This window comes from Sciurus vulgaris, assembly GCF_902686455.1.
Source record: "Sciurus vulgaris genome assembly, chromosome: 10".
NCBI classification, from domain to species: Eukaryota; Metazoa; Chordata; class Mammalia; order Rodentia; family Sciuridae; genus Sciurus; species Sciurus vulgaris.
In genome coordinates this window covers 107,845,970-107,873,462 of record NC_136470.1, presented here as the reverse complement: position 1 = coordinate 107,873,462, position 27,493 = coordinate 107,845,970, and the positions used below count along the sequence as shown (strand labels likewise).

At 34.9% G+C, this 27,493-nt stretch overlaps 1 long non-coding RNA gene across 1 annotated transcript in view; it reads left to right on the top strand.

The window, feature by feature from the left end:
* LOC306670248 overlaps positions 1 to 26,869 on the top strand; it is a 253,586-nt gene extending 226,717 nt beyond the window's left edge. The window contains exon 4 of the long non-coding RNA XR_013766359.1: positions 25,270 to 26,869. This is a non-coding gene — a long non-coding RNA (uncharacterized lncRNA). The remainder of the gene's footprint in view (positions 1 to 25,269) is intronic.
* The last annotated feature ends 624 nt before the right edge of the window (positions 26,870 to 27,493 follow it).

Here is a 27,493-nt window from a genome sequence, read left to right as displayed (position 1 = left end):
TATTGTATGCAACTTTATTTTTAAAATTACATGCACAAATATGTGTGTGTGTGTGTGTGTGTGTGTGTGTGTGGTGCTGGGCATCAAACCTAGGACCCTGAACATGTCAGACAAGCACTCTACCACTGAGTTATACCCCCAGGCCCACCTTTCGTTATGAAATGTATAGGTTGATTTCCTGTATTTGGTTATGTATTGATTAATATTTGTACTGGGCATAATATATCAATTTAAGTAAGGATTATAAAATGATTGATGCTACATAATAAATATTTCAACTCATTTGCTCTTTATGGTCAGTGACCAGAAAGTTTGTGCTTAGAGGTTTAAATTTAAAATAATTGTTTACTGGGATGAAATCTTGGGGTAAGCATCGTATAGAAAATATAAATATCAACTTTGTTATTATGCATTGCTTATTGTGAATTTAATGTCTAGAACATTTTTAAACTGCAAAATTATATTACATAAAAAGTAACAAATTTTCATGTATTTCTATCATGTACTTAAAATAATTCAAATTGTGTTTGGTGATGATCATAATTTTAGATATTTTCAGTATTATTATCTAACAGAAAGTTAACAGTGTTAAAATCTATCATAAATGAACTAAGTACATCAACTGATTATTGGATTAAAATGCAAATTTAAATGCCAACTAGTTGATACTTTGTTAATAATACTTGTTTTTTTTAACTTTTTTTTCTGTGCCTGTGTAGTCCAAATCTCTTGCTCACTTGGTTGGCATCTTCCAGTCTTGTTGTACCAATCCTTGATGAAAAATGCCATAATTGTTTTCTTTTCTTTCTTTCTTTCTTTCTTTTTCTTTTTTTTTTTTTCTGTGCTGAGGATTGAACCCAGGGCCTTGTGCTTGGAAGCAAGCACTCTACCAACTGAGCCATATCCCCAGTCTCATAATTGCTTTTTATTTCTTGGCTTCAGGATACTTTGCTTTTGTTTTGAGGTTTGGTGGCAACATCTACACAGTGTATCTTTAAATAAGAATAAGCAAGTATAATAAGTTTTATTGAAAGTTTCGACAAAAAATATCTGCAGATCTTTCTTATAAATCTTTTCATTAACTTTTTCTATCTTCATCATCTGTTTCCATAGATACTTGCTAAATTATTGTTATAATCAAAATAACTATTATAATTATCACTTTTTGGTCAATAACTACCTTATCTTGCAATTAAAAATACATAACTCACTCTGGGTGTGGTGACACATGTCTGTAATCCCAGGGGCAGAAGCTGAGTCAGGAGGGTTATGAGTTCAGCAACTTAGAGAGGCTCTAAACAATTAAGCAGGGAGGGCCCTGACTCCCAATAATAATAATATATATTTCATATATATATATATATATTTATTTATATAGAGAGACAGACAGACAGACAGACAGAGACAGAGAAGGGTGGCTGAGGGTGTGGATCAGTGGTTAAGTGCCCCTGAGTTCAATCCCTAGTACACACCCCCCCAAAAAAAATACATATAATAAATATCTAAACAACCACAAATGACTATTAAACTGTTAGTATTATCTCTGCTAGTAAATCAGCTACTAGTATAACCTCAAACTAGGACTTAATTCTGCTTTAGATTTTCTGTTTCTTTTTGTGTTTGTCTTTTTCCAGTCAGTACAACACTTCATCTTTCTTTGAAGTGTTATCAGATACAAGGACTACTTTTCTAAGAGAGAGTCTTCAAGGAGAAACATTTGAATCCATTTTTTATGCTTATATTCTAATAACTATTGAGAAGCTGTGGCATATCAAGAATCTATTAAATGCTTTCTTATAAGTAGGAAGTTTATTATAATCTTTTGTTCTTCATTATTTTATTATTAAGTAATCTATATTATTATATTAAAAATTTAGTTGAAGGAGATATTTTTATATTTCTTCTACATATATCTCAGAGGAATTCCTATGCATAAAGAGAAACGAACTTCTGAAATTTAAGTGAAATGATATAGTTCATTGTATTAGTTAGGCTTCTCCAGAGTGACAGAACAAATAGAGAGACAGAGACACCCAGGGAGAGAGAGAGACAGAGAAAGCATGAGAGAGGAGTATGCTTATGAGAGAAAATGTATTAGGGAAATTGATTCACATGGTTATGGAGAAGTTCTCGGACATTCTGTCTGCAAGCTGGAGACCCAGGAATGTTTGTAGAATGATTTAGTCCAAATCCAAAGATCAGAGAAATGGGGAGGCCGCTCCCATACAAGTACACTGAGGTAGGTTTCAGAGTCCAAAGTCTGAGAGCCTGGGATTCTGGTGTTCCAGGGCAAGGAAAGAAGAATATATTCCAATACCAGGAGAGTGAGAAAGAACAATTTGTATTTCCTCTGCTTTGTTCTGTTGAACCACCAGTTAATGAGCAAGAAAGTATTCACATTGAGTACAGATCTTCTCCATGTAGTCCACTCAAACTCATATGGTAATCTTTTCTGGAAATACCATTATAGAAAACCAATGACAATGTTCTACCAGTTTCCTAAGAATTTCTGAATCCAGTTAAGTCAACACCTAAAAATAACCACCATATTCACCCAATTTTTACTGCTAAATAGCATCATGGGAAAATTAATTGCTTTTTTTTTTTTTTTTTGCATTTTATAACTGTGGTTCTACTTGTAAAAGGAAAAATTTCAAATAGTCTGTGAATAGGTTGACCCATCTGCAAAAATTATAGAGAAGAACTTACATAACCAGTTATTATAATCTTTTAGTTTAACTGACTAATAAAGTATTTTGTGCAAAACTTCTTTGTAGAACAAACCAATAGTATCATACATACTTTCCCAAAAAGTATAATCTTCAATTTCACTTAAATTTAATAGGACATAAGGTTCTTTGAAGAATAACTTGGTTTTAAGTTTATGCTAAATAAAGGAATCTCACTTGTTTTGCAAACCTGAATCTTTGATCTTTCCAATTGTGACTCTTTGCTGTTCTATATAAATAGTGCATGATTTGGATTTTAATAGGTAAAGAGAGTTTGATATTATGTAAGTTGATTTTTACACTTTAATTTGCTTAAAATATACTTTCTTCTTAACATATATAGTACATTTTAATACATGATATTTAAAATAAAGGATATATACTAATGATCTAGAAAAATGATCTCTAGAGGTCATTATTCAGTGTCCAGAAAGTACGGTCCCGAAATAATTTTGGGTACATTGATCTGTTTTCTACTTTTATGGACTTCTGGAGAGAGAGATTCTATATAATTTCTCATTTTGAGGAATGTTTATTCCTTGTCTAAAATGTTCATGTTTCAGTTTTAGATTGCTATTATTTTTGTTCTGATCTCAGTAAATGTGAAGAATAACTTTTTTCCATCTTTGTTTGATAATGTTTCATATTTATGAAATCATTATTAGTTTTTATCCAGGTTTCAAATTTGTTTTAAATCTTTTTATCTCATCACAGTTTTGATACCAGTAACTACTTGTACACAGTGACTTCTAATGCACAGATATAATACATATAAATTAATATAAATCACATCCATAAATTTCAACTATTTGTCTATTATTACCTCATCAGAAATCAAGTTAGAGCATGCTTGGGAATGGGTTACTTTAGAAATTAGCTCTTAGTCTCCCCAAATTTTGTTTTCAGTATATCTGAAATGGTATAATAAATATCTACTATGTGTATTATATAAAAGGGAGGATGATCTCTGTTTTAATGTTAGGAAACTGAAGTACAGAGAGATTAAGAAAGAAGAACATAGAAAACGGGAGATCTGGCATATCAGACTAGACATTCTGTCTCCACAGTTCTATTTCTTTTGGGTTTAACATGTACCTCCAATTTACTACAGGTAATGCCCAATCCACCATACTCTCTTTTGGACAGTTTTGTTATTTTTGCCCCACTTTTTGTTGGTTTCTAAGTACCTGCTCTTTTATTCAAGTCAGGAAAACCCTTTTCACAATAAAAGGATTATGAGCAGTGCAGTTTATAAAATAGAGACATTAGATGAAAAGGAGAAGAACAAAATAAATATTCTCAGAAAAGCTGTTTGGGGTAATTTCTTAAAAGTGAGCAGACATTGGGCTGGGAATCATGCAGAAATAGCTATGCCTCTGGGCAAATTCACAACCTCTCTAGACTGATTTATACAAACGAACATAATCGAAGTTAAAATTTTCACAAAATCACGGGCAGAAAATTGATGGATCTTAGTGGGCAAAATATGTGTCCCTGCACTGATGTCAAGGAAATTCAGTGGTTACTCTCTACATTTCTACTGATTATTTGTTGACTCTGCTTTCTTCAAATAGCTGTCTTTGGCATATCACCCTACCTGATGAAGTGCAGATGGCCACATTAGAGAAATAAATAAATTTTTTGAATTGAAAGGTGAGCTGTTAATTTACAAATGATATTGTTTAAAATATCCCAATGTTTTTATAATAGAAAGGATTTTATTTTGTTGATTAATAACTAGAAAATATTTTTAAAATAAACATGCTCTGTTCCATCAAAGTGAAAAATAAAGTTTTGATAATTGAGTGTAAAAGTAAATGCTTATTGGGAAAAATGTGTTATAATGAAGAACTCAGGGAAATTTAGTACTTTCTTGGTTATTAAAAAAAAATATATTGTTACCTATAAAAAATATACATATTTAAATGTAAAGAAGGAAGCCTCAAACTTGGTGAGACTTGTTTCCAAAAAAAAAAAAAAAAAGGTTGGGATGTGGCTCAGTGTTTAAGTACCCCTGGGTTTAATCCCTCATATTACTGCACCCCCCCCAAAAGGAAAAAAGCCTCAGAATTAGAGATTTTCTAACTTGTTTACAAATTATCAAAAAGAAACATCCAATTGGTTTTAAGAAAAAAAATTCTTTAATATATTAAATAAAACCTACTGATGTATAAAAAATAATAAAAAATAAAAATAATAAAAAATAAAACTAATAAAAATCAGGAAAGGTAAAGTTTCTAGATAATTTCCCATAGATAGTTACCTAATTGTAGGGTGTGATTTAAAAAATGGTAGCATAATTCTCCTAGATTTTCCCTCTTGAGAAACTCTAAAACAGATTTTTGTGTGTTTTCGGAGCATAAAAGGAATCATTTAGAAACTCCTAGATGAATTTCAGGAGAAATCAAGAAGAATTAATATCTCTATGCATCCTTAATGTATACTTATTTTCTAATTAAGTCATTACAATAATAATTCTACAAAAGCTATTATGTAATTTATCTTTGAGACATTTAGTAGTTAAATATCACTGATGTTACTAGGCTTTTATTACTATTTATATTATTTTTATACTTATAAGCCACATTATTATAAAAATGCTTATTATTTTATCAACTCTTCAATATACTTTGCACCAGGACAATACATGGAATGAGTTAACATTAAATCATGTAGCTTCTGACTGACATTCATGTGTAAAGCAGCGGAATAGAATTTCACCTGCAATACCCCCCTCCCCCCGCCCCCGAGTTCCCAGATGTGGACAGAATTAAAAGAATACAAAATATTTGCATAAAAATATGTGTTTATATTATTCTAATATTCTTCTCATTCTAGGGGGTGTATTATTTCCTTTACTTATAAACTGTTCTGGGTATTCTATTCTACTGAATGAGTCTATAGCTGGCTGTTTGTAGTGAAAAAAGACGACAGGAATTCAAATAGGTTTGTATCATTGCACTTGTAGTCACTACTTTCTTCTAGAATTGGGCAGATATTTGTCTCATCACAGTTGATGGGCAATTTTACATAGTCGTTATCTTCCTATTCTTAAGCACTTATTTTGGTTTGGCAGCCAGTTCCTCCATTTGGGTTCAGTTTCAGTAATTGTGCCCGTATCTTCTTGTAAAACAAATCTCATTTGATTACTAGACCAAATCAGCCTATTTGTGTACAGAACCCCAAAAGACTAGAATTTAATCCCCTGAGTACTTAACATTCTTGTGAGTCAGGAACAAAGCTAAGGCAAATTGATGATCACAGGCACGAATGCCTGAATTCTTGGGCAGAGCTGACAGATACACTCCTACTTCTATTAAAAGCTTGTAGACACATTGTTTTTCCCCAGTAACCTCCAAGAGGTAGTGAAAGTGAACACATTTCAAAATGACAATAGAAGCATTTTGAGCCATTAGCAAGAAGAAATAGAGGGCTTCTATCAATTCTTAAAAATCCTAAATTTAAATGAAAGATGCTGAGCTGGAATTTCAACTCACTGTTTTTTTTTGTAACCAAAAAAAAAAAAAGAAAGAAAGAAAGAGAGAAAAAAAACAGCATGAATTGTCTCTGTGGCCTCCTGCTCTGTACAGTCTCATTTGTATCCTTTTGATTTTTCTTTCTCAGTTCTCCAGCTATTGTCTGAGAGAGTAAATGTTGTCTTATTTGCGAGTCTTTAGTTCCAGTTTTTTGTACTGGGCTTGGATTATTTGGTAAGTCTTAATTCACAATTTTCATCTCCTTCCCTCTTGAATTGCTGAAGACTCAAGACTGCTGATGAACCAACAGAGCACATGGTGCCGGGTTGGTGGGTTGGCATTTCCTATCCATAAGATAGGTGACCGGAGTAAACATGGTTATAACATCTAAATGGGCCAAAGTAAGAAAAGGGAGCTAAGAGGAAAAAGCCAGGCGCATAGGAGACCCATATGTGGGAAAGGTTCAAATAAAAGAAAAGGCATACGTTTGAAAGTACTGGCAAGTGGGTCTGAAATATTTTTAATGTCATATCCACAATCTGTGGGTTTGCTGTACCTGATATAAGTTCAGGGGTATTTATTATTATTTATTTTCAGCTGGTTTTTATAATACTCAGAAAGTTTTTCTTTTTAAATTAGGTCAACGATGGTTCCTGTTGCTTTTAGTTTTTCAGTGATAAGTAATCTCTAATATTCTAATACATAACATGCTGTTAACTGCTTCAACCGTCTCCAGAAGTATATACACGTACTTTCTGATAGTGCTTCCTCTTCTTCACAGTTAATTCAATTGTATTATCTTTGTGTAATTTCATATCCTTCCTTATTTTCCCAGGAACCATCTCCTGTGGAATTGTTGGGTGGATGTGAAAACAGCCTCTTCTCTCTCAGATTCTAAACACCTATGGGCTCTCCCTTTTGCCCTCTGGTGACTAATGTCTCAGGGCAGTACTAACTGTGACTTCGACCCCCTGGAGTATGTTGGCTAATTCCACGGGGGATGCAGTCCTACTTTGAATTATTGGATCTCTGCCTTGGTCTTGTAAACTAGATCCTTATAGGATTCTGTGTCTGGTTAGTGATTGGATTTCTCATCTTTATACCAATTAGTTTGACTTTAGGACTGTCAGTATCCTTCCCAGGGGTCTAAGCTTTTCTAGTTTTCCACTTTTAATCAGTACCATGGCAATCACACATGTTTAAGTTCCAAAATAAACTAGCATAAACTACATTAAAAAATAGTAGTTTCCACAGCTGGGGTTCCCACACCTCCCCATCTTCCATCTTTCACTTTTCTCCATAGCTCTTTTATTACATCTTGAAGACATGCACTCTCAGAACACTTTGAAGGAAAGTGAGCTCCTGGGTCATGTGCTTACGATGGATCATTTACTGAATTTGAAAATTCTGAGTCATGGGCATATTGCTGCAGTAACAGAAAAGGACAGCCTGATGATGTCAGAAATGGGAGATGGGAAATGTTTCCAGACAAATAAAACCTTGCCTTTTTCCCTCATCTAGTACGTTTCTTCTTTTTAAACTGTATTGTAGAATAAATATATCCCCTAGGTTTATTTCTCTTCTAACCTCAGGTTAAGTGGGTGTGCATAATATACTAATTCTCTCCTGGGACTAAACCAGTGATCAGAGGACTTGGATCAACATGGAGAATGTTTTCAAAAAAATTACTCAACTGAAAATCATACCTAGGCCTTGATACCAGTTCATTAGAAGTACAGTGTGAGATCTTGGACTAGTTTAGAACTCAGTTTCTTTACCTCGAAAATATGATCAAGTTTTTACCTGCTATAATATGGACATAGTTTATTCTTCAAAGGTTCATGTGTTGAAGGCCTGGGTTTCAGGGTTAAGTTTCAGAAAAAGGTGTGGGACTTTGATGAAGTGGGTCCATAGAGGGAGTTCAATTGGAGATGTTCCTTCAGAAGCAATTGTGGGAAGCCAGTCTCTTCATATTTGGTGATGTGATTTCTCCCTTTTGCATGCATTCCTGTGATCTCCCATGAGGTTCTCACTGAAGCCTAGCAAATGCCCCTCAACTTATCTCATATAGCAAACCTATAGATTGTGGATATGACATTAAAAATCCCCAAGACTTTTAGCTAAATAAACCTTGGTAACTTGTCTTAGAGAGTTCAATACAGCAACAGAAAGGAAATAACCTATTTATAAGGTCAATTTGAGGACCACATTAGTTAGTACATATTGATCCCTTAGAATAGTACCTGACATATAGTAAAATTATAATATTAGCTATAATAATAACAATAATAATAGTAATGATGACATCAATATCTCTAATACTCAATTTTCTTCTGTGCAAAATCATGAGTAAACCGTAGATGAATCTCACAAATGTCTGTATAATCTAGAAATATTACATAAATTAGTAAAAAAGAATTAGAGGAAATGGACCTGCTGAAGGAGAAGAAGGAGGAGGAGGAGGAGGGAGAAAAAGGGGAAGAAGGAGAAAAGGAGGAGGAGACAGCACCCAATGACTCCTGGTATAAAAAGCACAGCATTATTATTAGATCTTAAAATTTTTTAAGGGGGCTAAATCAGGATTTTTATCTTAAATATCCTAAGTTTTAAATTTGAAATTAAAAAAATGTTAAACAATGTAAGTGAAATACATCATGCTGTAGTAAATCAATTAGAAAATCCCTCCTAATTTTACATTGCAAGTAAGGATACTGTCATCAGTTTGATTTTAAAATAGCTAGCTAGAATGGAGTCATTTGATTCTGTACAGCTAACAATTTTATGCAAATTTTGACCTAACATTTGAGAGGTTAAAAATTACTCTGAAGAACATCTAAAGCCTATACATATTTCTCTTATTCTTCTCTGACAGAATTCTGACCCTAATGTATTTTCCTGGTTCACAAATTGACTCCCTTTCAGGTTTGTCTTTTTTGTGTTAATGAGAGAACATCTTCAACCATATAAGTCATCAAAAAGTGATATGGTTTGAGTCTATGAGTCATGTACCAATTAAACTGATAAGAAAAATCTTATAAAACCTGGTGAAGGCACTCGTTTTCAATAAATAAGTACAATTAAAAATTTTAAAACTTTCATTTTTCTAGTCATGGTGAGGAGAAAATAGTATCTAGGGCACACTATAAAACAATGAAGGGATAAAAGAAAAGGAAGACAGGAAAGAAGGCAGGAGGAAGAGGAAAGAAAGAAGTAAAGAATTTATTTCCTATTCTGAAGACCTCAAATATGTAATCTAAGTTATCAATGAATCCATGATGACATGATTTCACATTTACATTTTTCACATTTAAAATTTTCAAGCTCTGCATTCTTAATTCAAAATACCCACATTTGTAATTGGGGAAATTACTACTAGGAATTACAAATTCTGCTTTATGTCAATCCAACACATCAGCAGAACTATTTGGTTTATTGGTATACAATTATTTAACTAAAATTGAATACCATTTCATGCTCAGCCAAATGGCTAACCTAAAATATTGGACAATTTTTGGTGAGATCTGCAGTGTTTGGAATGCTCACTTATTGTTGGTAGACATTTAAATATCTACTTTGTAATTCCATTTAGAGTTAGTATGTGTAGAATAATATGATCTAGTAACTCAATTAGTATTTACCCTAGAGAAATATAAACATATGTATAAAAGAAGCTTGTTCAAAAAATTTCATAGCAGTTTTATTTTTCATAGTTACCCCAAACTGGCAAACTTAATGATCCATCAACTGATAAATGGAAAAACAAAATGCCACATATTGTTACAATGAAATACTCAGAAATGATAAAGATATTCCATAACCTGAAAGAAACTCAAAAATATTTTAAAAGAAAAAAGCCAGTCAAATGCCATGGCACACACTTATAATCCCAGCAACTCAGGAGGCTGAGGCAGGAAGATAGCAAGTTCAAGACCAACTTCAGTAATTTAATGAAACCCTCAGCAACTTAGCAAGAACCTGTCTCAAAACCAAATAAATAAATAAATAAATAAAATGAACTGGGAAAAAAAAAAAAAAAAAAGCCGTTCACCAAAAAGTGCGTATTGTATAATTATATTACATAAAATTCAAAAACAGATAAAATATATCTGTGATGATAGAAATGGGAAAATTAGTTACCTAAGGGTATGGAAACTGACTGCGATAGGAACCTAAGTGAACACTTTGGAATAATGGATTATTTTTCTTTACTGGGATGGGGTGTTTTTTTTATACATGTGTACAGTAAATGGACATTAAAGATTCATATATTTAACTGAATATTTTTCTTCCATAAATTAGTAAATATACCATATATCAGTTTTACATATGCAGAATAATTAGTGAAAATATCCTTGCCAACAATTTTTAATAAAACCATCAGATTATTTTGATGATTAATTTTATGAGTCAGCTCAAATGGACTACACAGTGCCTTTTATTTGCCCACACATTATTCTAGGTATAGCTCCAAGAGCATTTCAGGGTGAGTTCAGTATTTGAATCAGAAGATTGAGTAAAGCAGATTGCCCTTCCTAAAGTGGTGGGCTTTATCCAATCACTTAAGGAACTATACAGAATAAGAATGCTGAGTAAGAGAAAACTTCTGTGTCTTCATTGCTTTAGCTTCAACATTGGGCTTCTCTGGCATTAGAACTAAAGCCTTTATTTTCTTGGGTCTGGAGCCTGCTGGTCTTTGAACTGGAATTTACCATTTTCTCCTTGTTTCCAGGTCTTTAAACACCAATCAGAATTACAAGTTGGTTTTTCTCAGTCTCCAGTTTGTTTTTTTTTATTTAAATATTTTTTATTTTTACACATTTTGATTCATTTTACACAAATGGGGTATAGCTTTTCATTGTACACAATGTATATTCACACAATTCATGTAATCATACATATATATAGGGTAATACTGTTTCTTTCTACTGTTTTTCCATTCTCACTCCCTCCCACCCCTTTTTCCTCTACACCATCCAAAGTTCCTTCATTCTTCTCTTCCCTCCACCACTTCCCATTGTTATATATTGTCATGCACTTATCAGAGAAAACATTCAGCCTTTGGTTTATTAGATTTGACCTATGGTGAAAGAGGGCATCCCTCTCTTGTTCCCGTTTTTAAAGGGAATGCTTTCAGTTTTTCTCTTTTAAGAATGATGTTGACTGTGGGCTTAGCATAAATAGGCTTTACAATATTCAGGTATGTTCCTACTATCCCTATTTTTTCTAGTGTTTTGAGCATGAAGGGGTGTTATATTTTGTCAAATGCTTTTTCTGTGTCAATCGAAATAACCATATGGTTCTTATCCTAAGTCTATTGACATGATGGATTACATTTATTGATTTATGGCTGTTAAACCATCCTTGCATTCCAGAGATGAATGCCACTTGATTGTGGTGCACGATTTTCTTAATATGTTTTTGGGTACAGTTTGCCATTCTTTTGTTAAGGATCTTTGCATCTAGATTCATCAAGGATATTGGTCTAAACTTTTCTTTCCTTGATGTGGCTTTGCCTGGTTTGGGTATGAGGGTGATATTAGCTTCATAGAATGAATTTGGTAGGGTTCCCTCCTTTTCTTTTTCCTGGAATACTTTGAGAAGTATTGGAATGAGTTCTTTGAAGGTCTTGTAGAAATCAGCTGAGAATCCATCTGGTCCTGGGCTTTTCTTGGATGGTAGGCTTTTGAGGGCTTCTTCTATTTCCTGCTTGATACTGATCTATTTAAATTCTGTATGTCTTCCTGGTTCAGTTTGGGAGGAGCATATGTCTCTACAAATTTGTCGATGTCTTTGGTATTTTCTATTTTGTGGAATATAGAATTTCAAAGTAGCTTCTCATTATGTTATGTATCTCGGTGGTGTCTGTCATGATATTTCTGTTTTCATTATGAATTTTAGTAATTTGAGTTTTCTCTCTCCTTCTCTTTGTAAGTGTGGCAAAGTGTTTGTCTATTTTGTTTACTTTCTCAAAGAATCAACTTTTTGTTTTGTCGATTTTTTGAATTGTTTGTTTTGTTTCAATTTCATTGATTTCAGCTCTGATTTTAATGATTTCCTGTCTTCTACTACTTTTGGTGTTGTTCTGTTCTTCTTTTTCTAGGGCTTTGAGATGTAATGTTAGGTCATTTAGTTGTTGACTTTTTATTCTTTTCTTGAATGTACCCCATGCAATGAATTTTCCTCTTAGTACTGCTTTCATAGTGTCCCAGAGATTTTGATATGTTGTATCGTCATTCTCATTGACCTCTAAGAATTTTTTTTATCTCCTCCCTGATGTTTTCTGTTATCCATGCTTCATTCAATAGCATATTATTTAGTCTTCAGGAATTGGAGTAATTTCTGTTTTTTATTTTGTCATTGATTTCTAAATTCATTCCATTATGATCTGATAGAACACAAGGCAGAATCTCTATTTTTTTGCATTTCCTAAGGGCTGCTTTGTGGCATAAAATATGGTCTATTTTCCAGAAGGTTTCATGTGCTGCTGAGGAGAAAGTGTATTCGCTTGTTGATAGATGGAATATTCTATAGATGTCTGTTAAGTCTAGGTTATTGATTGCGTTTTGAGTTCTATGGTTTCTTTGCTTAGTTTTTGTTTGGAAGATCTATTCAGTGGTGATAGTGGTGTGTTAAATTCACCCATAATTATTGTGTTGTGGTCCATTTGATTCCTGGAATTGAGAATGATTTATTTGATGTACATGGATGCACTGTTGTTTGGGGCATAAATATTTACTATCGCTATGTCTTCGTGATTTATGGTTCCCTTAAGCAGTATGAAATGTCCTTCTTTATCCCTTCTGACTAACTTTGGCTTGAAGTCCACTTTATCTGATATGAAGATGGAAACCCCCGCTTTTTTACTGAGTCCATGTGCGTGGTAGATTTATTTCCCATCCTTTCACCTTTAGTCTGTGGATGTCTTTTTCTATGAGATGAGCCTCTTAAAGGCAGCATATTGTTGGGTCTTTCTTTTTAATCCATTCTGCCAGTCTATGTCTTTTGATTGATGAGTTTTGGCCATTAACATTCAGGGTTATTATTGAGATATGATTTGTATTCCCAGTCATTTGGGCTTATTTTTGGCTTTTAACTTGGCTTGGTTTTTCCTTTAAGGTAGTTCCTCCCTTTGCTGACCTACATTATTGCTTTTCATTTCCTCCTCATAGAATATTTTGTTGAGCACATTCTGTAGCGCAGGCTTTCTATTTGTAAATTCTTTTAACTTTTGTTTATCATGGAAGGATTTTATTTCATCTTCAAATCTGAAGGTTAGTTTTGCTGGGTAAAGGATTCTTGGTTGGCAACCATGTTCTTTCAGAGTTTGAAATATGTTGGTCCAGGCCCTTCTGGATTTTAGAGTCAGGGCTGAGAAATCTGCTGATATCCATATTGGTTTCCCCCTATATGTAATCAATCTGACGCTTTTCTCTTGCAGTCTTCAGAATCCCATCTTTACTTTGTATGTTAGGCATTTTCATTATAATGTGCCTTGGTGTACAATCTGTTGTGATTTTGTGCATTTGGTGTTGTGTAAGCCTCTTGTATTTGATTTTCCATTTTATTCTTCAGGCTTGGGAAAATTTTCTGATATTATTTTATTGGATAGGTTGTTCATTCCTTTGGTTTGTATCTCTGTGCCTTCCTCAATCTCAGTAATTCTTAAACTTGGTCTTTTCATGATGTCCCATAGTTCTTGGAGATTCTGTTCATGATTTCTTACCATCTTCTCTGTTTGGGCAACTTTATTTTCAAGATTAAATATTTTAACTTCATTGTCTGAGGTTCTTTCTTCCAAGTGATCTAATCTGTTGGTGATGTTTTCCATTGAGTTTTTTTATTTGGTTTATTGTTTCCTTCATTGCAAGGATTTCCATTTGATTTTTTGTTTGTTTGTTTTGAGAATCTCTATCTCTTTGTTAAAGTTGAAATATCTTTTGCTTCCTGCAGTTGCTCTTTCAACTGCCTATTGGTATGATCATTCATTGCCTGCATGTGCTCTCTTAACTCATTCTTTGCTTCACAAATCATCTTAATCATGTATAATCTGAAGTCCTTTTCTGATATTTCTTCTATCATATTGTCACTGGATTCTATTAATATAGAATCTAGATTTGTTTGGATCATTTTCTTCTCTTGTTTTTTCATGTTGTTCATGTATCTTTTTCTCTAGCAGTGCAGATCTGGGGTATTGCAGTTTCCCCCCTATAGGCTTATAGTGGCTCTATAGGTTTCCAAAACCTTTTCTTTAAGGAGGAGATCAATATTAGCAGTGCCCAGTTCAGACAGTATGCAACCCTAGATCGATTAGCCCCTTTGAGGAAGTTAACAATTTTGTCATAATAAACAGAATGAGTTCAATTATTATCTTCAATATAACAAACAGATTTGCAATAAAGTCTGCAGTTTCTAATGGAGGACAAAGAGGATGCGGAGGGGTGTAGGAAGTAGCTGTTAATGGGATAAGAAAAGAATATATAGAAGTTCCAGATAATAGAAAGAGTGACAGTGTAATCAAGAGAGGTTGGTTGTTAGCATGTGAAAAGGGGAAAGAGACTCTGAGGGAACAAGTAAACAAAAGGAAAAGGGAATGAGAAAAGTAAAGAAATACAAACAAAGTTTTTTAATAAGGAGAGAAAAGAAAATCTACACTACAACAGTTATATAGTACTCAAACCTCCCAGTCTTCAGTAGCCTGATGTATAAGAGGTACCTTACAATGAGCTTCCAGTCTCTAGCAGGTGTCTCAAGATGGGATTTGCCCCACCTAAAGATGGAAGATACAGCTTCCAGGATTATCCAAGATGGCTGCTATGGCTTCCAAATGTGTTGGCAAATGGGGAGTGCAGCTCAGGGTGTGGGCGTGGTTGGCTGGAGGTCCTGGAGGCGGGATATGGTTGGTCATGCAAGGGTCCTGGAGGTGGATTGTGGTCAGTCTGGTTGTGGGATCCTGGAGGCGGTGCAATCAGTTGGTCGGGGGTTCCTGGTGTTAGGGTGCAGTCAGTTGGTGGGGGTCCTGGTGGCGGAGAGCAGTCAGTCGATATGAGGGCCCCAGAGGCAGGGAGTGATTGATCAGGCTGAGGGATCTTGGAGACAGGACTCAATCAGTCCAGCCAGGGATCCTGCGGGGCCTGGCTGTTATCTCAAAATGGCAGCAGCCATGTGTGACCAAATCTGCAGGTACTGTGACAGTGAACTTCCAGGAAGCAGCAGGCAGCTGGCTTTCCACTGGTGGTCTGTGGTCAGTTTGCTGACTGCTGTCAGACGATCGGGAGGTGAATGGATAGGTGGTGATGGATAGATGGAAGACAGGCAATAGACAGGCAAGATGCAGGCAAATGGTGGATGATAGGCGCCTGACAGTGAGCAATCTACACCCAAAAAGATATGCTGGCAGACTTCAGGTGATTGCAGTAGAAAAATGGAGTAAACAACAGGGGATCCATAAGTAGCAAAAACCGCCTCACCAAGAAACCAATATCCTCTGCTTGAAACCCGAGTTATGGAGTGACAAGGAATGCAGCCTCCCTCTATTCCACCATCTTGGATCTGCCTCTCCAACTTTTTGATTACACATTTTACAACTGTTCAGACTCCATGATTGTTTGAGCCAAGTCTTCACTATGGGGTGTGTGTGTGTGTGTGTGCATTATTGGTTCTGATCTTTGGACAACTCTACTACCATTACACATTTATACTTTTGCTCATAAATGCAACCTAACTTTGGGTCTTGAATAGGAATAGGAATTAAATGCAAATTCAGAAATATCAAAGAGTTTAATTTTGTTTAATGATCAAATTTGGATGGGTCATACAATATTAATACAATGAAAGAGATTGTATTGTACACTTTCACTTTAGAAAACTGGTAATTTAGTCTCATCCCCTCTCACCCTCCCTATGATCTGGAAGCGCTGGCATTTGCAATCCGATATCCTCTGCCAACTCTCATTTGCCTTGTTTTGAGCATTTTATTTTTAGAATTAAAACTTATTTAATTAACTCTCTGTCACACAATCTTCAACATCATATTCTTAGCCATCATCATTAATAACTTCCATTATCAGAGAGATAGTTTCAGGTTAGTGGTTAAGATCATGGATTTTGCATAAAAATATTAGTAGTTAGATCTTAGTTAACCTTTGTACCTTAGTGTCAATTACTGTAGAAATATTACCTATTATATATTATTGTTAGGATATAATGACAATAGAATTTAAATATTTATAAAAATACTGGACATTGCAAACAAAATGATATTATCAATATAGAAAGAACTCTGTATTTTGAAATACTGCCTTCAGTACCATAACTAAGAAGTATGTTTCTGCTATGGACTTTCAGAAGGTTAAAGTAAAAAAAAAAATAATGAAAATTGAGAGGCAAGTTTTTCTAGCTTTATGAAGTTTACATTCTAATGTTAAAAGTTAAATATTCACATAAAACAAGATTGATTCATATATTGTATATTAGGTTAAAATACAAAGTAGTGAGAAATATTCAATTTTTTAATAGAATGCTCTCTGAGCCTAAAAATTTAAAGCAAAAAGGGTTATATCTTAAAATATTTTTTTAAAAATTTCTGTTGTGATATAAATGCAAGATATTATCATCATTGTTAACATGAAATCCAAAAGTTCCATCCCAAAAGATGAAAAAACCAACGACCAGCAAAATTGAGTTGTCAATACTAACTAAATCAGAAGCTGACTAAAGACCAGAATCTAATTTGGCTGACTCCCAATTAGTATTCTTTCAGCTAAAATTTTTCAGAAATGCAGGTTTAAAGAGTTAGCAGAGTGCAGATGAGTTAAATTAGGGAAAAGATGAGTTTAATTTCAGATGATTAGAGAGGGAGACATGATTAAGATGAAGGAATAACTGTATGATCTTGCCTGTGATGGCTATTACCTTAAGCTTAAAAATATATAAATTAAAAATGGTGCTAATTTCTTGGACTTATATTTGGAAAAGCACAGTTTTGTTTTTGTTGAAAAGTGAATAGCACCTCTTTCAGACCTTGCAGCTTTACTCAGGGGTCTATTAATAGAGTCCACTTGTTTTAGTCAGCTTTTTTGCCACTGTGGCTAAGGGACCCGTCCAGAACAAACATAGAGGAGGAAAAGCTTATTTGGGGCTCTCGGTTTCAGAGGTCTTAGTCCATGGATAGTCGCCTTCTTTCCTTAGCGCTTGAGGTAAGGTAGGACATCATGGTGGAAGAGTGTGGTGAGGGAAGCAGCTCACATGGTGTTAAGAAAGCAGAGAGAGGGAGACTCTACTTGCCAGATACAAATATATACCCCCCAAGTCATGTCCCAATTCCCACCTCCTCTAGTCACACCCTGCCACTTCAGTTACCACTCAGTTAATCCCTATCAGGGGATTAAATCACTGATTGGGTTAAGACTCTTACAACCCAAACTTGTGTTGTCTTACACATGAGCTTTTGGGGGACACCCCACATCCAAACCATCACACCACTGTCTGAATAAAAGTCCAGTTACTTCAACTGTACTCTGAATCTGTCTCACTTTCCTTCTCAAAGACTTTGTGCCTATCAACTCTCTATTGCTTTATCTTTGCATCTTCAGTAGCTCGCCTAAATTATTTCCATGACCATGAAAATATTTTCTATCTTTAAAAGTAACTTCTCTTGAATTTGTGTATGTTTCTATTTTCTACTTTCTACTTTATTTCTTTGGTCCCTCACAAGGTTCTCCATATTCACTATTCTCGTGTCCTCATTACCTCCTCCTTTTTATCTTTCAGATATCAGTCAGCTTTTTAGTACTTTGACAAGATATCTGAAATAATCAACTTAGAAGGAGGGCAGTTTTTTTACCTCACAGTTTTGGAGGTCTCGGTTTGTGGTCGATTGGTCCCTTTGATTTTGGTCCTGTGATGAGGCAGCACATAATTGTGGAAATACGTGTTAGAGGAAGCTTCTCACCTCATGGTATTCAGGAAATTAAGAGAGGAAGAAAGAGTCCACATCCCAAAATTCCTTTCAAGGGTCCCCAGTAACCTAAGATCTCCTGCAGGAATCCACACTTCATGGTTCCATCATCTTCCAATAGTGCCAAGCTTAGGACCAAACACTTGACACATGGGTCTTTGAGGAACACTCCTGATCCAAATTACAGCATTTCTCCAATCTGACTTTTATCCCTTAATATCCTCTAAAATTGCCAGAGTTTAGCAGTGACTTCTAACGGTTGATAAATCCAACTCTCACTTTTATGGGCTTAACCTACTTGTTATCTTAAAAGAATCCAATACTGTTGATCTTTTGTGAAGTATTTTACTTGTTGTGGCAGATTTTATTTTCCAAAGATGACTACACTAATATATCCTTCATGATATTTCAACAAAATAACATTAAGAGATGGGGATCTATGTTTCTTCCTTTCAGAGATAGGGTCTTTGCTCACCCTGCTCTTGATTTCTTAATGATTTTAAATCGCACTGGCCAATAGAATGTAGTGTAAGTAATGTTGCATAGCCTGTGAAACTGGATAATCAAAGTTGATAGGACTTCCACCTAGCTCTGTTTTGAGACACATATTTTGTAATCCCTGAGGTGACACGTAGGAAGTTCAGTTTCTTTAGAGTCACCAATCTGGAGTGATTAGGTGGAAGCATGACTTAGTGATAGAAAAAGACATTTTAGAAATTCTCCTGGTCCGGTTCAGAGGTGTGAATTTTATAGTACAAGGACCAGATACTTAAGTAAAGAAGCAAAATTTCACTTGGTTGCTCTTAATTGCCTTCAACCTGTATACACTGATAATCGGAGTAGATTAGTGCCCTCCTCAGGTTGCTGATTCAAAACAAAATTCACGTTTTAAGTGACCTAAATTTTAGAGTATTTTTTTTATTATATAGTATAGTATCTGAATCACTTACCTGAGCTTCTCCAATAATAGAATTTCGATTTTCCCCACCTTCATAGTCTTCTCCTTCTCATTTTCTTCCATTGGCTCCTGTTTCTGTGCCCAGCATTCTACCATTATAGTTGATTACGTTGATCATGATCTTCATATCTTTTTCTGCAAACATTAACTGAACTTATTTCATCATTACCCATGGAACTTATATGTGGATGAGCCCATCTGTCCCACTACATTGCACTTCTATCCCTGATATCTCCTTTGTATTCTGTCAATTCTAGGCTTGTATATGTAATGGCCCTTATACCACCTTCACTGGAATGTTTAATGAGATATGCAAATTCAGTATATACAAAGCTGAACTCTTGATCTCATCTCACTGTGAAACAGAACATAAAACTTGTTCCTTCCCTAATCTTCCTCATCTGAGTAAAAAAGATTACAATTCACACAGTTTCTTAGTGTACAATTTTCAAGTAAATTAATTCTTCTCTCAATGATTGCATCTCATCTATTCCCACTGATTATACCTCTATAACATATTTCCAACCTTTCTTCCATTTCTCTTTCTTCTCATGCAAGCTACCATCAACTATTGGCTACACTATGGATGGCATAACTTCTTGAATAGTCCTCTAATTCCAGTTTTGTCTCTTGTCTCTCATTTGCATAGTAACCAGAGGATTTGTTTTTGACAAAAATCAGATCATATTACTAGTCTAACTCAATGCTCTTCAATTTTTTAAAATAAATTTGGGTCAATTTTATTTTTCCAAATTTACAATTTCCTCTTAATGTAAATTGATATTCCCACCATTGAATGTTGGGAGTTTATGTCCTCACTCCACTTGATTATAGTGGATGTGACATTATAGGTGATTAAATCAGATAAAGAAATGCCTAGTTCTCTTGGAACACTTGTTTTTGACCCCCATACTTATGCCTGAATAAGCCTGTAACCTGTGGAGGGGTTCATATGGAAAGGATCTAAACCTTCCAGCAACACCTAAGTTCTCAGTCAGTAGCCAGTATTAATTTGCCAGCCATGAAAGTGAGTCATCTTGAGGGCTCTAACAGGGATGGGTTATCCTTATCAAGCCCTGCCTAGGTTACAGAATTATAAGCAATGGAAATTTTTGTTGTTTTAAGTCATTAGGTTTTAGGATAGTTTATTCTTTATAGATGTAGATATCTAATAAGGATTTTGGTACCTGAAAATGGTACCTGAAAACAAAACCTGTAGCACTGACCTTGGGACAGACTATGTAAAGAATCCAAAAAGGCCTTGGCAAAGTGTTACCAGAAGCCTGATGAATCTGAGGAAGCTGCTTCCAACACTTCAAAGAAAAATAAATGTGATTTCAGATGTGTGGTAGTGATCAAAATTTTGATAATACTATGACCTGTAATATCAAAAAAGACAGTAAATATACCAACAATTTGATGATGTAGCTAAGGGAAATTTCAGGAAGAATATTGAAAATGTCAACTGGATCTTTCCCCTGTCTGAAACAAAATGTGAGGGGAAAGGAATGAATTAAAAATGAACTTTTACATGTAAAGGATACATAGCTTTCATAGTTTGAAAATAAATAGGTTTCTCTTTCCTAGTCTATTAAGATTATAAATGATCATTAAATTATGGACTGGTTTAAGGAGGAAGACAAACTATTTGTAAAACACATTCTTAACACCTCAGGGAGATCTGAGATAGTTCCTCAAAGAGTCTTGCAGATAATTACCCTTCAAAGGATCAAAATAATGTGTTTTAGATATCTTCTCCACTCTACCCTAAGGCTTATAAGAATATTAAAGATGTTGTCACATAGCAGTCTCATGGTGAGGATGAGGGAGAAAAGAGGTTATCTTGACAAGATTAGTGGTTAGGATATATGTCTGATGGACTGAATTATACATCAATACCAAGAAAACCTAGAAAGAACAACAACTAAAAATGTATTGGCTGTTAAAAATAAAAATATGGGATTGGGAAAGAAACAGTACAAAATGAGGAAAGAAAGGTTCTGAGTCATCAAACATTTACAAACAGGAAATCAGTTTATGTAAGCTTAGAGGAAAGGAAAATGAACTAAGAGGGAAGAACCAAGAGCTTATGCAGTTTGACAAGAGGCCATGAACAGCATCCAGGTAGAAGGACTGACTCCACTGAAAGAACTAGCTGCATTAACAAGCACCTGGCATTTCAGAACGGAAATGAACCAGAGAATACTGTGTAGCTTCTCCTTTCCCCATCATTTTGAATGGGAGTAGCTATGGAAGTTATCCAATGTTTATATTTGGACATTTGGAGAAGTACAGCAATTGTCTTTTGAGTATTTGGAGAATTAGAAAAGTTTTCTTTTTAGGTCAGATGCATCATATCGTCCTGGTGCAAGAAAGAGTACTCCATGAGCCTCATTTGATGAAATGCCCACAAGGAGTTTCATCTACTCCTATATCTTGCTTAGATGACAAGATTCTTGACTTTGAGCTATTGTAATTATAGAATGAAAGTTTCAGTCTTAGGGAAGTGAATGAGTATATTCAGCATGTGGGAGGGATATAAATTATTACAACCTAAAAATCTGATGTAGCAGATTGTGCTTTTTCTAAGAAGTCAATTTTTTCTTACAATATGATTCTGATATTCCTCCCATTAAGAGGTATTTCTGTCCTTATATGTGGACAGGATCATGGGTATTAATGCTATGTAACTTTTGAGAATAGGTCATGAAGTGAAATATATCTTTCCAGTTCATTTAGGATGTTGGATCTTAAAACCTAGCCACTGTGCTTGTGTAAACCCACGTGGCCTATTGTGAATAGTCCAATGTGAAGAATATAGGCCCCTGGCCTGCAGTCAGAGTGTGCTTCCATCTGATAGCCAATACCAACTTGCAGTGACGTGAGTAAGCCCTCCTGAATCTTTCACCCCTAGTTGTATCACTTCAGTGAGTGCTACATGGATTATTACAGATTTTTGAACAAAATAAATTAATTTTTTAAAGCAACTATGTTTTCAGGGTTTTATCATACAGTAATTACTATGATAAAACACTGAATATGGAATAAAAGTGAACTCCAAGGCTATCCTATGAGACCCTGTATGTTCTACTTTCTACAAACCTACAAACTCAGATCAAACCATTCTTTATTGTAATCATTTTGTTCCAATCATGGTGATTTTTCTCCTGTTTTCTAAAAATCTAGCAAGTTTAGATCTTTAGACTTTGTTACTGTCATTGGCTAAAAAGAATATTCTTTGTTCAGACCTTGCAATTCAGGTTGAAGGACATGGATTATATTCTCAGAAATAGAATCTCTGGCCTTCAACTCAACAAGATCCACCAACAACTCCAATCTCCTTATGTATTTCTATTAGGATATTTATATCTGTCTGTCATCTCTCTCTTTCTATTGATTATGGTTTGGATATGTAGTGTCACCCAACAGCTCATGTGTTGAGGGATTGGTCCTCTGTGCAGCAATGTTCAGTGGTGGGGATTTGGTGACATGATTGAATCAGAATGACTCAAAGTCTATCAGCTTCTTATACCAGGAGACATCTGTGAGAGAGCCCACTGTCGAGATTGTTCAGGATAGACATAACAGAAAACATGGAGTAGAAGACTGTCTCTTGGCCCAATGCTGTGCTTTTTTCATGTTTCTCAAACCAGAAGTATTTATATCACTCTCAGTAAGATTTGTGTGAGGAAATCTCAAGGAAAATCATGGAATGCTACAAACACCGGTCTGTGACTTCAACAAATACCCTGGTTCTGTTAGAATTAGATGCTAATGAGACTGTAGGCTACTGTTCCTCCTCAGGAAGAAAATCACTAAGGACAATTCCTCTGACTTATTTTGGAACTAAGAACAGGTAGCTGATTCTCACTGAAAGGAAAATTCCCCACTATATTTGTGCACTCTCTTTGCTCCCCAGGGTTTAAGGTACAAAGAAGCAAGTTCTAATCAAATCAAATCAAATCATTTTGCTATTTTACACACTAGATGAAAAAAATCTCTATCTCTAGTATGCCAAATATCCACATTCCAAATTCTTAGAAATTGAAGTCTTCTTTTTATTAGCTATTATCAATAAGTAGTTTGAGTAGCTTAATACTAAGCTCAAAACATGACATTACATGGTGAAAATTTTTAAAAAATATTTTGTTTTTCTTACATGAAGTGGAAAATCCATGCAAACAGAAAAATGTCATGTAAGTAATATGTCCAATTTCTTTCTAAATAGTCTACTTTATTTTGTACTATTTGTTGATATAGGGGAACTTCCATAGATAATCTAAGTAGCATAGAAATTGATTTATGTTTTTATAATATCACAATATTGTGAAAGCTTTTTTAAGTCAATTTAATTGATTCAATGAAGAGAAAGTATTACATACTGAGTTAATAATGGGATTTATGTGTTGATTTATAGTGTAAAACAATAAAAATATATTGCCATTTGTTCATTCACTCAACAAATAACTACAGAGTATTCACTATATGACAGGCACTATTTTAGATAATAGGACTAGAGAAGAAAACACAATGACCAATGTTTCTATTCTATTCTCATAGCACTTGTGCGCTAGTAGTGAGAGGTATAAAATTTAGTGTTAGTCAGTTTTTGTAGGTGTTGCTGTTGGAACAAAATACCTGAGAAAAACAATTTAGAAGAGGAAAGATTTATTTTGGCTCATGGTTGAGAGGTTTCAGTTTATGGTCAGCTGACTCCTTTGCTTTGGGCATGAGGTGAAACAGAACTTCACAGAGAAATGTCATGACAGAGCAAAGCTGCTCAACTTGTGACATCTTGGAAGCAGAGAGAAAGAGAAAGGGGATGAGGACAATATATACCCTTTCAGCATGGACCCTCACTGACCTACATCCTTTGACCAAGCCCCACCCTGTATAGTGTCTATCAGCTTCCCATGATGCCATCAATTCTTTAATCCATAAATGGATTAATCCACCAAATAATTCCACTTAAGCACATACACAGCAACAGCAATAATTACTTAATTCTAATTCTTAAATAACTGTAAATAAACCAACCCATGCTTTTATTAACCAATTTTCAATGCATGTAAATAACATATATTTAGCTTATTGCAGTGCCTAATTCTCCCTGAAGAACAAAACGATTAGAACTACTTGTATTTATCTTGCCGTTTCAAAAGATGTCCCATGTATTTCCGTAAGTTATTTTATGCAGGCACTTCCCTACCACCTACTTCCCAGTATTAGCCCCTTTTTTCTTTCGTCTTCTGCTTGTCAGTGCCAGTCCTCTGGTAATCTGCCTTCTGTGGATTTCCTTGCCTTCTGATCATCTGAAAATACCTTCCATCATGCTCCACTTTTATTATTTACTTTATGCCATACTATATTTGTAAAATGCATAAAAGATTGGTAGTATTTTTATTTTATAGGAGATGAAACTGAAGTCTGGAAGATAAATGATTTCCCAGAGGCCATGATTTGTGGGCTTTGTAGTGGGTTTAATGGGAGGAAAGCAGAGGTGAAATGGCAGAATAGAGAAGTTAGAAAGAGCTGAGATGAGTGATGGAGATCCAAGAAAGTGAGAGTTAAATGATCCAGGGCATAAAATGACCCGAGGGTCAGTAGAAAAAATAACGAGGGAAAGACCCTAAAATTAAAGACTCCTCTCTCCTGATTACTTCAAATGCATTTTAGTTTGAAAGCTCTATCACCTCATTGCATGGGGACAGATGAAGGAAATACAAGCAGACCATCTATCTCTTCTGAAATGTATTCCTCAAATATTGACATAAAAATTATGAATATATATAGCTTTTTTTTATCAATTATTACCATTTCACATCTCTGTAAATATATTTCATAAGTGCAATTTCTCATATCATTTAACCTTATTCATCTCATGTAGCATTGTTCTATTGATGCACTGTTTATTATATATTAATCATACACTTTTTATTGTCTAAAAGTTATGCATTTATGATTTGTTGCTTGTACAGGGCAAAGAGTGACTTCCAGTAAGGTCATGACCACCTGCAGGATGACATCATCAACAGTAGCTGTAAGGACACTATTGGCTCTACTTCCTCTTACTTTATCGCTTCCCCTGGTCTTCTTTATTAGCCTCAAGGTTGGGTCCCTGTCCAATCCTTTCTTTTTTCTTGTTCACAGGGCCAATATGAACAGCTGCGGAGTTTGTACATGATGCAAATCCAAGGGGTGCCTCTGGCATTCTGAAGTGCACAAGCTGCAAAATATATCTAATGACCCTGCACCAGTTCTCTATATAAGATTTTCCCTCAGAAGAGCACACTCCAATTACTGCAAAGAGAAAACAAACTAAGCCAAGCGATAAACAGAAGATTCATTTGATGAGTGTCTACAATGAGGCAGGTTATGTTTCAGTGCTGGGAATGCAAAAATGAATAGTAAGAAGCTAGCCTCTCACAAATCCTATATTCCAGTATAAGAAGAAACAAATAAAATAAGAGAACAAGATGTTGGACAGTAATAAATGCTAGGAAGGAAAATAATGAAGGTTAATGGAATAGAGATATATGGATACTATTTTAGGGGACAAATCTTATCATTTGAGTGGATATATAAGAAGAATTGATTTTACAGTCAGACCATATATGAACAGAAATCTGAGGAAATTCAATAAATGAGGTTGCCAAGCAAATATGTGTGTGAATAGAATTTCAAGGCAGCAGAATCACAAGTTCAAATGCCCTGAGACAGAGGTGTGCTCAGAATGCTTAAGGAATAGGAAGGGAACAATTGTGCCTGGAATAAAGTATAATGATAGGTAAAGAAGACACAGAGGAAGCTAGAACTCAGAGCTAAGACTTAAAAGCCATGATAAGAATTTAGGAATTTATTCTAAGTCTGAAGAGAAATCATTCACATATTTCTAGCAGGGATAATGTTATTTATTTGCTTTACTATGTAGAAGTCAAGGTATTCCCATAATTATTGGAAAATAGATTGGATGATGTCAGATAGTAAGCATTGAGGCTAAGGAGTCTACAAAAGTTGTTCATGTCAGATATGATAGTGACTTCAGTTGGAGTGGTATTTGGAGTAGAAGTAGTAAGAAGAGTGAAAATAGGAACAAGGTGTAGCTTTGGTAACCTGTGTCTTGACTATTATTCAATGGGGGATCATATATGAGCTTTAGGAGAAAGGGAGTAATGAAATGTGATGGTAAGTTATTAACCCTGAGCAACTAGATAAATGGTGGTGCCATTTTCTTTGGGAGAGAACACAGGATGACAAGAAAATCCGAGGGAAGAAGAATGATAGGAATCAAGCAGAGTGTTGTGGCAAATGCCTGTAATCCCAGAAAGTCAGGAAACTGAGGTAGGAGGATCATGAGTTCAGAGCCAGCTCAATTTAATAAGGCCCGAAGCAACTTAACAAGACCCCATTTAAAAAAAAATTAAATAAGTAAGGATTGTGGATGTGGCTCGGTGGTTACACACTTCTGGGTTCAATCTCCAGTACCAAAAAAAGAAAAGGAAAAAAAACAAAGAAGATAATAGGAATCAAGAGATTGTGTTTGATGATGTTGAATATGAGGTATTTGAAAGTTAACAAATTAGAGATTGTGGTTTGTATTTCGTGAATGAAGTGAATCTGAAATTATGTTTTCCAAAATTCCTTTTCCTAAATAGTAGTTCCAGGGCTAGTGATGTAGCTCAGTGCTAGACCTTGCTGAGCAAGGCCCTGGGTTTGATTCCCAGTATTGGGGGGGGGGGGGGGGGGGGAGGGAGAGAGAGAGAGAGAGAGAGAGAGAATATATTTAAAAAAGGAAGAAAATATCTTAATTTCAAATAAGTCATAACAGACATTTTGGGTCAGATTTTGGAGGCAAAGTGAAGCATCATTAATGTTCTTTTTATTTTCAGAAGGATAACAGGGAATAATGTACTTTTGCACTGTCAGTATGTGGTCACTTATCTGCTGACTCAACTTGCTGGTGTGAGGCAGATGCTAATTCCCTGAAATTAAAGAAGTCAAAAAAAAAAAAAAAAAACCCAAGAGTCTAGTATGAGAAATATATTTTTCACTATTTGCATTATAATTGATAGCTTTATAGTGTGGATGAAGCATATTGTAAAAAATGTGACAAGGGATTTCAATTATAATTAAAGCAAAACCTTGGCCAAAGAGGATAACAAATACAATTGCACAGAGTTCCCATTGGTCCTGAAGCCTGGCAGGCGCTGGCAGTGCCTTTTAGAGGCCACAGACTATGATCTGCTACAGATTTGATGGGCCTGTTAAAAATAGCCCAAAGCCAGACACATGCCATCCATCAGAATTAAGTGGATCACTCAGCACCTGCTTCCTGTACCCTGTCTTCTGTTACCCCACGTGTTTTTCCAGATAC